Source organism: Parasteatoda tepidariorum, chromosome 1 (assembly GCF_982258835.1).
Source record: "Parasteatoda tepidariorum strain Cologne lab strain chromosome 1, Ptep-v5.0, whole genome shotgun sequence".
Lineage (NCBI taxonomy): Eukaryota > Metazoa > Arthropoda > Arachnida > Araneae > Theridiidae > Parasteatoda > Parasteatoda tepidariorum.
In genome coordinates this window covers 118682722-118694831 of record NC_141755.1, presented here as the reverse complement: position 1 = coordinate 118694831, position 12110 = coordinate 118682722, and the positions used below count along the sequence as shown (strand labels likewise).

At 27.9% G+C, this 12110-nt stretch overlaps 1 long non-coding RNA gene across 1 annotated transcript; it reads right to left on the bottom strand.

Moving 5' to 3' along the window:
* Positions 1–1366: 1366 nt before the first annotated feature.
* On the bottom strand, positions 1367–10498 carry LOC147816790 (uncharacterized). Its single transcript, XR_015428585.1, has 4 exons — positions 10338–10498; positions 7155–7214; positions 2399–2489; positions 1367–1474 (listed from the first exon to the last, which is right to left on the bottom strand). It is a non-coding gene; the product is annotated as an uncharacterized LOC147816790 (long non-coding RNA).
* Between the last annotated feature and the right edge of the window lie 1612 nt (positions 10499–12110).

Genomic DNA, 12110 nt, shown 5'->3' with positions numbered 1-12110 from the left:
ATATAACATGCATGGTACACTCTAGAGAGGAGAGCAATTTAAGCGTGCGATATCTCTCCAAAAAAAACCCTCAAGGGACTGAAATCAATATTTGCTAGATGATCATGACCAACTGCCCCAAGAACTTTAAAACTGCCCAATACTTTAACCCACTGGAGGGTTTGACAGATTCCTTTTAACATTTTTTACTGCTTCAAAACGTTTACACTTTTCTTTAAAAAACTGCGGCTCTGTCCAATTCCCTTGGCCCTCCACCCAAAAAACTATTGCATGAAAGGTAAATTTCTTCACATCTAGATAGATGAAATTCAATTTTCTCATATCTAGATTATCTCATTTTGGATAGATGCTTTGGAGCAAAATAAATTCTAGGCTTATTCCATATGCAGGACCATATTAACCTATTTTCTTATTACATTTTTTTATCCACTATTTCATCCTTTGAACTCATATGAGTGCTACACATGATCATGCAAAAGGCATATTTGTTGAAAGGTCATTAAATTTGTATTACATTAATTATGTTGACAGTAAATTTCACTATAATATATACAGAAGTTCTGGATATAATCTATTACATCTAAAATTTCTTCTTAATTTTTAAAACCAGTATATAATGGAACATTTTGCTCTAATATTATAAGAATCATAAGTTTTAAGCAAAAGAAATATATGAAATACAATGTATATGTATCGAAATTTTTTTAGAATTACTATGCTTAAAAATGTATAATGCAGTAAACTGAATTAAAACTAATAAGAAATGTATTTTTTAACCAATTTACAAAAAGGAATTCAAAAACCTTAAACTATAAATGCTTATTCAATTCTATTTTTATACAGTTTTGACAGTAAAAAAAATTAAAAAAAAAAATTCAAGAATAATATCTAGAGCTATGCATTTGCAGAGTCAAATAGCTGCTATTCCATAATTTACACCCCTAAGAAACATTATTCATAATGTTTAATAACTTGTAAATTCTGATCGAACTGCATATTTGATCAATTGTATTAAAAGTTTCTAATATATGTAATATTATCAAAATAAAACATTTCATTCGCTTTTTATAAGTTGTCTTGCTTTTGAAAAATGATAAGGATAAAAAAACATTTAATAATATTAATTTTAGTCAAATGATTAATATTTTACTAATTAATATTGTGTTTGTCAAAGTTTCAACAATCAGAAACAAAAGCTAACACCCGCAGAAATTACAGAAAATCAATGGTAGTCAGAATTTCTATCTGAAATGGAAATAATAATATATATATGTATTGCATAACAACCAATTATTAATACCTGTTAAAAACTTGAAATAATCAAAATAAAAGAAATTGTTTAAAATATTCAAATCCAAATTCTCACTTCTTTTTATTGTGATGCAGTTACATTAAAAGCACTTTCGAAAGGGTCTCCACTGAAAGGATCACTAACTGCTGCTGCTGCTGCAACATTAGTATCAACAAAAGGGATCTGTAAAATAAGAGAAAATTCTAGACACTATATATTCCTGAATAACATTAATTATCAATCAAAATTTTATTATAATTAAAAAATTTTTTTTAAGTGAAACAAACTATAAAGCTAAAACATACATAAATTCAGTTTTATTAAATTAAATAAAAAGCAAACTTCACATAATAATAATTAAAACCTTAATTATGCAAAAACTATTTATAGTACAAAATGTCATTTGAAGAGTGTAACAAAATCATTCGAGTTAAAAGCAAAGAGCAACATTTTTAAATTAAAGGTGGAAATAATTTATAACTAAAATTTTATAACTAAAAAAAAAACGAATCAAATAAAAATTGCCATTATCAATGAATGGTTTAGATACCAGCAATTTTAAGATAAATGCAGGAACTTATTCAAAGGATCATTAAAAATTTAATAATAAGTTAAAATAAAATGCTCCAAAACAATATTAAGACAAAATAAAATTTTCATATGAAATAATAAGACATAATAAAAGCCTTTAAAAATATATACATTAAAATTATAGTGTTGTCTCCAAGCCATAATAAAAATGTCAGCAGTAGAATTGTTAATATCAATAGCTATGAACAGCGTATTCACATACTGCTGGTTCACATCCATTGTTAAGTTATTTTAAAGTGGAAAAAAATCATATACATTTTTTAAAATTTACAAATATACCATATAAACATTGACATGTGTTTTTAGATATGCATATATTTACTCTGAGGATTGGCTAAAAAATGTTTTGCTTTATAGTCTACAGAAGAAAAATAGAAGATTGACTATGGAATGATTTATATATATATATATATATATAATTTATAAATGAAACAAAAATGGTACTTTCAGTTAACTAATTCCGTGAAAAAACAAAGAAATATTAAGAAACTTATCTAAATATTGACGTCATCTTACCAGATTTGAACGAATCTTCACCATAAAATGGATCATTAGCAAATCCATTTGTTTTACCTTCGAAGGACTGACTACTTTTAAATGGATACTCCTGGAAAGATTCTAATAGAACATTTAAACAAAATAAATAACGATAAAATATCTAAAATTAAAAAAAAAAGTATGAGTATAACAGGAATGGGAACATTTTGCGCTTTTAACCCAGAATGTTTTTGTTAAAATTTGAGGAATTATGATTAAAACGTGTTATAAATTTGTTCAGGGTTTCACCGCTCTGAGGGAAAGTAGAGGGGTACTCAGGTGTGATAATATGCAAATAATAATTTTCAATTAGAGACTATTGCTTGTTGATACATTATAACAATACTACTATATATTATATAATTGAATTAAAAATTGAAAATATATTAAGTAAAACTTCAAATTAAACATTGTATATTAATTAGTTTTTAAAAATATATAATTTGCCTTGATTATAACAACAATTTAATTACCTTCATTAAAATTGGGTTCAATCGCTGATATCAAATTGAATCTGAATTTATATAACTGCTAATTAAGGTGCTTTTTTCTACTGTTTTTATTTCTTTTATGATTCATAAAGCGTGTTAGATTAATTATGAGAGAAAATAATCTATAATTATCAAAGTATGAAGGTACTGTTAAATATTTTAAATGTTTGTGGAAAAAGAACAAAATTGAAATTCACTTTATGCAATCTGTATTAGATTCAGAAGTTCTTCAAGTGCCACATAAAAGTTTTTAGAGTCGATAAAGGAAATAGAATCTATAAAGTCACAATTTATTATTCATATAAAGAAAGAAAGAAATTATTAAAACCTGGTCAACAAAATTTTTTTTCTTTACAACTCATTGTCACTGACTATAATATTAAAATCTTGTTTCACTTTAAAAGGATATAAAATTTATATTTTCAAATATATATTCTATAAACAATTTATGAAGACAATTAAAATAAATTTAGTTTTTGCCTGTATAAATTTGATTCATGTAATGCGTTTCCACATATTCAAGGAAAAAAATTAGAAAAAGGAAACGTAAATTTTAGATCTTGATAATGATATTAATTAGTATTAAATAATTATGTCATATTATGGAAACAATCATTAAAGTAACTAAAAATTTGAATAAAATCAGTTCTTTATTTTAAAAAGAAATTAATTTTTTTAATTATGAGGTGAAAAAAAGACTATCTCCAAATAAAAAAAAAAAATAAACTTTTTATTTTATTAAAAATATGCCTCAAACTTTTTTTAAGTATTCTGATTTTAATTCTCAACAACAAAATGAATTGAGATTTAAAAAAAGAAAAAAAAAACACAGAGAGCAAAGATTTTTTCAATACAACCTTCATTCGTCCCTAAAAAGTCTCCTGTTTCAATTCCTTAGCACTTACCATTGCACAGTGGGCCAGAAGACCCAAAAATTAAATTTCAACTAAAATATGTTTACGCAGCTTTAATATCACCCAAATTAAGTATTCATAATCATTCCAAACATTATAATTTACTTTTTGGACCGACGAGAGTACAATTTATTGAAAAATATGTTAAAAAATGTTTTTCAAATGTAACTTTTATTCCAGAAACATATATACGAATTTCACCTTACTGTTACATTTTTATCAGAGTAATTAGTCTGAAATTATAGTACAATTTTTCAATTTGCTGGATTAGTTAATACTCTTGACAAACTTACAGTTTATATCTAATCATTTTCCATTTTACAATGCTTGAATCACTTTCGAAACTTATCTCCAAAAACTTCCACGAGGTAATTAGCGTAACTTTTTTTGTTGTCTTTCTTCTTTGATGTTTCTTCCTTCGAAAAAACCTGCCCCATTTTGTCCATATTGCAAAGGTGGACTAAATATACCGAAAAAAGAATTTTTTTTCTTCATATTTTCGCGTTATTTTGTAATATTACTTCGGAAATATAATTTGCTCTTCATTTTTAATATAAAATTACAAAAATTATTATATTTTCATTGCTATATTTAATTTCTTAAACGCACTATATATATATATATATATATATATATATATATATATATATATATATATATATATATATATATATATATATACAGATGGATGACAAAATAATACGAACACCTGCGAAAAAGTGTGACTTATTTCACACCTGCAGTACAGCCGCGCCACCTGCAACAGAAGTCTGCCACCTAGTGAGCGTGAAAAGGAAGCTATCAGTCTCTCAACATTAGTCACCTATGTTGTATGAGTTTATCTAACTAGCTTTTATAAGGTGAAATGTCTAACCTGTCAAAATTCCAAAGAGGGATGATTGTTGGGGAGCGTTTAAGTGGAGCATCGGTGACAGAAACAGCAAACCTTTTATGGTTTGCAAGAAGTACTGTATCAGCCGTTATGACAGCATGCATGAAAGAAGGTAGGACGAAGATTTCAAAGCAAAACAGTGGCCGAAATTCAAAGCTTGATGATAGGGATAGACGTGTCTTGCAGCGCGTAGTAGCTCGAAAACACAAGCAATCGTTATCCGAGATAACATCAGACATGAACAGTCATCTTCAGGACCCCGTTTCAATTAGAACTGTTAAAAGAGAACTTCATGCAGCGAATATTTATGGGAGAGTGGCAATTCGTAAGCCCTTGGTAACCGCAACCAATGCCTTTAAGTGCCGTCAGTGGTGTAGAGGTCACAAAGGCTGGTCCCCACAGCCGTGGCAGCAGGTAATATGATCCGATAAATCATTCTTCACCTTATTTCAGACCACCGGATGCGTTTATGTCTGGAGATCACTCAAGGAAGCGTTTGATCCTGAATGCCTCTTACCAACTGTGAAACATGGAGTTGGCTCCGTTATGGTTTGGGGTGCGATATCTTGGCGTGGTCTTGGGTCACTAGTACGTCTGCATGGGAGAATCAAATCTAATGATTATCTAAGCGTTCTAGCGGATCATGTTCATCCTTTTGTACAAACTGTATTCCCTGGAGAGCGACCGATTTTTCAAGACGACTACGCCCCTATCCACACCAGTAGGTGCGTTCAAACATGGTTCGAAGAGCATGACGATGAAGTTGAGCATCGCGCCTGGCCCTCTCAGTCTCCGGACTTAAATATTATTAAACATTTGTGGCAATATTTGAAGTCTAAACTTCGTTCCCGATTCCCACCTCCATCAAATCTTTTGGAATTAGAGGCCGCTTTGCAAGAGGAAGGGCTTAATATTCCTTTAAACGTTGTCCATGACCTTTATGCATCGAACCCACGTCGTAATAAATCTGTAATTCAGTCAAAGGGTGGTCCAACTCCCTATTAATAAAGATTTTCTGATATTTCACAGGTGTTCATATTATTTTGTCACCCATCTGTATATATATATATATTTCTTTTGCTCGCCATATTTCAGCCGCCATCTTGTATTTTCTGGTATTTTTAATGTTTTTCAAAATTTGAGCAATGAATTCAATTTTCCTGCACATGAAAACCCTCAATAAAACCCCCCCAAAATTTTGAAACAAACTTCATCGAAATTTGGTCACGAAACCTTGGATGCCGGCCCACTGTGTATTGGTAAGATGAGTTGACTATTATGACGTGTAGAGAAAGGGGAGAAGAAAGTTTGGGAATAAATTTTTGGGCAATCTGAGGGAGGTATTTGCCCTTCAGATTGAGATGAGCAAAGAGTTAAGGCATGGTAAAAACTATTTAGATCTAAAAACACATTTAAATACAAAATACTCCAACAGTTGATGAACTATAAAGATGCACACAATCCAAACAAACATAATTGTATGTGTTTACAGAGATATAAAAAAACTATTATTATTTGCAGTCGGACTTCTATTCTACGAACTTCCCTTTTGCGAATTTCTCTATTTTGCGAATTTTTTCGAGGAACCAAGAAGATTTTGGAAATTTCCTCGCAAAATAACTTCCAAATAGCGAAATGAATTTCCTATTTTACTAGCTTTTCCTTGAGATCCAATTTCTCTATTTCCCAAAATATTTCAGAACATTTCAAACTTGTTAACGCATTTTATGGGGGAAATGCCCTTGAATTGATTTAGCAGCCACTTAACTTTTATAGAGAAAGCAGTAAAATTCCTTTCTGTTTGCATTTCAAACAAAAAAATCAGACAAAATTAATGGATTTTATCAGTAACAATTAAACTTAAGAACGCATGTTGTAATGCATGTTTAAAATTACTATTATAATAAATGCAGATATAGTTTTGTGCATAAATTTAGCTTTTTTTAGTTGAAAATGTATGTAGTATAATACTGGATAATGTTTTGCTCTATTCTTGTTTTCCATGCAGATTTCTTTTATGGTTAAGATTAATAGAATAAATAACCAAATACTACTTTAAAAGATAAAGGTGTCAGCCATTGCTATTTTAATTATGTCTAGTGTTGATGAATATAAAACCTGTTTTGCGTCGTTTAAGTATTTCAAAAGGTGATTTTTCTATTTAACGAATTTTCCATACAACGAATTTATTGCTGGAATTTAGCGACTTCGTTAAATAGAGGTCCGACTGTATTTCAAAATAATTTTCCAATTTGATTTCCACATATGTTGAGTAATAATTAATTCTATAAGTATGCTCGAATTGACATAATTCTCTTAATGTCTCATAGAGAACATGAGGCCACATGTTTAGAACACAAATGGGGTGCATATTTTGTGAATAATAAGAAAGATTTTAAAATTTCTCTTCAAAGAAATAAATGGGAAAATATGATTACCTGAAAATCATTGAGAGGTGTATTTACAGCTGGTTCAACTTCATCAAAGGTTTTTGGGACCTTAAAAATATTTAATGCATTTTTAAAAATTATTTAACTAACTAAATCACAAATGCAGTTTGATACAGTCTGATATAGAATCAAAGTACTACTATAAAAATAATTGCAAATACTTTCAGACAAACCATATAGATTTTAATATTCATAGTGTGAAGAAACTAAACCTATAAAAAAAATTAGTATCCAAATTTCCAACAAATTAAGTTCCCACAAAGTTGCATAAATTCGATAATTTGGAAAGTTTAAATTCGATTTAATTTATTTTATGAAGAAAAAAAAATTGAAAATAATAAATTTAGACTTGTATAATCTAAGCAATTTAACATCTGCCAATTCAATAACAAAAAACAATAATAATAAAAATTTTATAAATGTCATTGTATAAGCAAATATTTTCTGAGAAATATCAACCATTTTTATTTCTAGAAGAGGGATTGAATGATGTATAAACTGAAAACTAACTTTTTGAAAAAAAACACATTTTTTATACATCACTGATGCAGTCAGGCACTTTTTTCACATTTGTGGAATAATAAAGTGATTATATCGAATACTTCATAGTTCATTCACTCTTTTCTTAAAGTTGATTACAGTAAGCACTTGAAAACTGCCTTTTGAATATGAAAAAAAAAAGATTGAACTTCGAATAAAGCTGAAAAGCCCAGACGCATAAAATAATTTCTGCCCCTTCCACTTAGTGTATATTTTTAATCATGCTCAGCAAGAAAATTTTCCCTTTTCATTATGGAAGTAACACAAACCATTGAATTTATGAAATATGATACAATGCATTCAGTAAAGGAGAAAGTAAAAATTAAAAAAAAAACTGTTAAAACAAAATAAAAGCCCATATAGGTGATAATACGAACTTTTTTTTATGGATTACAATATATGTAAAGCTTAATGGCAGAAGAATCAGAATTGGTCATACTGCACCAAACACAAATGTAACAATCATCAAAACTAACTAAATATGACTAGGTCAAAGTCATGGACCAGTACTTATTAAAAAAAGAAACGCTCTAAGGTGTTGTCTTTTAAAGAAACACACACGAGTAGAATAATTAAAATACCATATATCAAAATGTATATGGGTGATTCTCACGAAACATGGCAATTCACTGTCCCTTGCTCCAAGATCTAATACTATAATACTAAAAGAACTTTTTAAAAAAAATTTTAATAAATATCATTGCTGTTAGCATTTTAAAATGACTTTGCACTAGCATTGACTGTTTTGTATACTTAAAAAATTAAATTGAATATCAAAATGTCATTTTCCTGGCATGTCCCAAACAATATTTCCATAATAACTAGCTTCAAAACTTCCCATACATTTTTCAAAATCTAATTTTTTTTTATCTTATCCTATGTAAGCATTTCTAGAACATAAGCAGAGGGTATTGTTTACTAAAACTTCGTTTAAAATAATTTTTTCTGTCAATTATTTGTTTGTCCCATGAAAATCTGTCATTTTCCTGGCTACTTTTATTTAGTGATTTATAACCGAAATAGATAGCGCCAGGAATCAATATCTTATGTTAATAGATTGGTTTGATACCCTCCTATCTGAACATGTCTTGTTGCAGGAATAAAAGAACCAATTTTCTGGCTCAAAATCTATTTCAAAATTTTTTTCAAGATTAGTAGGCTTTTATGCTGACATTTTCCTGCCTTCTTGAAATCATTAATAACAAAAACTACATAGATTCATCTGAGTTATTTTAAGAAATACTGTTGTTTTCTGCAGAATATAAACGTCTTCGGCCAAAATATTAAATTAAACTAAAGTTACATGCTATAAAATGGCGAATTTGTCATTATCTAGGCTGTCATTTTCCTGGCCTCTGAATACCAGGACATTGAAGTGTTACCAGAAATTCTTTTTAACTGCTAATACTGTAAAGAGGGAAAGCAAATATTAACCTAATACCAAGTTTATGAATGATTGTAATATGCTTGGATCTAATCAAAGTTATTTATTTATTTAATGAATGATTATTATACACAATTTTATTCTGTACATATCAGCAACAAAAAATGTTTTGTTTCTTTCTACAGTGGATAAAAAGAATTAATTTAAGCAATTTATGGTCCATCTAACATAAAGGCTTAAGTTGAGTTACTTACTATTAACCTAAAATGACTGTTTTTTAAACTTCTAAGGTATTATGTCATTTTCCTGGTATTCAAGATTTGGTGAATTTCTATTTTATTTTTTTTCTCAAGCAAATGTCAATAAACTACACTGATGTCTATAAGATATTAATAAGTGTAGCTAAAGAAGTATACGAAAAAAATTTTAGATTACTTTGAAGTCTTTAAATTTGAAGAAATTTTTTGGTCCGAATTGTCAGGTTTCGTGAGAATCACCCATATATCATATTTTTGAACCGCTAAAATTCACTTATAAACAAGAAGTGAAGATGGACATTAATTGAGCGAGAAATATTGATGCATTTATAATCGATGTGATAGATATGAATAACTGTGTTATATACAATTTTAATATGTTATATACAATTAATTTTCTTTTTCTTTCATAACATTTTGCATATTAGGGCTTTCTTTTAAAAAACAATACTTATAACCAGAAAAAAACATGAAAAATATAAAAAATCAAAATATCTTTTTCAAGAGTATTTCAAAAAATAAAACATGATGTAAAAGCATTTTTAAATGTACCATAAAGCTAAAAATCTTAAGATTCAAGGACATCATATGTGTTGGAATCAATAAGTTAACAGTGTCCCACTCTGTAATGGTTTGAATGGAAAATTAAGGACTTTTTTTTTAATGTTTTTTTAAATTTTAAAATCTTTTATCTTAGGTTTCTGTAAATGACTTATACTCCCAACATACCAGAAATTTGCTATCTTGTAAAATAAAGGGATTGCCTTCATCACTTAGATGTTTGATAATTATTTATAAAATTATACAGTTTAAAATTAGAACAGAAATGTAAGCATTGTATTTATTATTTGAAATTAGAATTTCTTTTATATATGTAAACAAATTATAATAATTAAAACTTACATGGACCTTTATGATCTGAACGAAAGATAAACACAATGCATTTTTCTAAGTGATAAATAATCTAATCAAAACTAAATGCATACTTACATGTTGGTGAAATATAGGCTCTGTCATCATTAGGTGTAGAAAAGCCATGCATAGTAAAGTTTGATATATTTTGGAAATCAACAAAAGAAAGCACATTATCTATATCCTTGATAGCTTCACTCTTTTCACCTATGTTGCTCTTGTATTTGGTCAATTTTAATTTTAATCTAGAAGAAAAGTAAAGAAACAAGGAAAGTTAAGTAATTGTCTTCAACAAAACAATCTACATTCAAATGAAGTATTTTAAGATATCAAGTTTATCATTAAGAAGTTGTTTTTCAAAAACTTACAAATGCAGCAAAAGGTTATAATTGAAAAGTGTAGGCAAGGAGTATAATAATTACAATTTTAGAGAATTATCACTTTGACCGACAGACAAAAAATTAAATTGCTTATCCATATCCTTGATAGTTTCGCTCATTGGCCTGTGCTGTATTGTATTTGGTCTTGTGTTTGATCATTTCTAATTTTAATTTGGACAAAAATACACAAACAAGGCAACTTTAATTGTTTTCAACAAAAAATATACTAAGACGAATTAAGTTGTAAATATTTTAAGCTGCCAAGTTTTTTCAACAAGTAGTTCAAAGCTCAATTTTCAACAACATAATAATGCAGTAGAGGATATAATTGAAAATCATAGCGTAGGAATATATAATAAGTACAATTTTCGTGAATTATCAGTTTATTAAATATACAAAAAATTAAATTGCTTACATAAGCTTGAAATTTATTTTGAAAAAAAAGTAAATAGAAAAAGGATAAAATAAGGCTGTGTTTACATCTTTTTCTTCTCCATAAAAAGCAAATAATAAAATGAGCTTTAAATTTATTTAAAAAATAAAAAATAACAAATAAGTAGAGACAAGTATAAAGGTTTTATTGTGTTTTTGACAGTGGATAAATTTCAGTGCCTCAAACTCATTCTTCGAACCAAATAAGCTAAATCAAATAGAGAAAATATAAGATTGAGCGAGAATGATGCATTTGTGTTTTCATGCATTGTTTTTAATTTACTATTGTTATCACATTAAAGTGAATTATTTGTCTTTTATTATTACAAGTGTTTTTAAAAATAAGCTAAAATTTAATAAACAATATTAAGTATTATAAAATTATTTACTTGACTTATCTGAAGGGTGCTACTTTGTAAAGAAGAAGTCAATGCATCAAGTTGAGTTTTGTTTGAATTGAGTTTGCTTTCCATCTGAGACTCTTCTTTCTTTAACTCATTCAATTCCATCCGCTTTTCATTCAGTTCCTTTTCTTGTGTCTGAATTAGCATAAATTTAATTGTTCAAACAATAGCATACTCTAAATTTAGTATCAATATACTGAAATAAAATCTTTCAATTAATCTTAACAAATTAAAAGACTAAATATTTGACAAAATCAATTTAAATTTTTAACAACAAAGCTCTAATTCCATTTCTCGTTCCTCTTTCTGATTTTTTCATAGCATCAATCTGTTAAGGAAAAAAAAACATACGCAATTAACAAAATAGGACGGAACTGTGTTTTTAAAAAAATAATATGTTTTAAAAATACCAATTCAGTTTATGGCATATAGTGAACAGAATAAAATTTATCGAAATATATTTTTTTTAAAAATAATTTTTTTTGTTAAATTATTTTGAAATAAGTAAAAACAAAACTTGAACTTTTTGATAATGTGCTAAAACCAGGGTGGCCACTCAAATCAGGTTTCAAATTTCCCCGATTTTTCCAGGTTTTCCAGTAAGAATCTTAAAACTTCCCGGTCAGCGTGTTTTC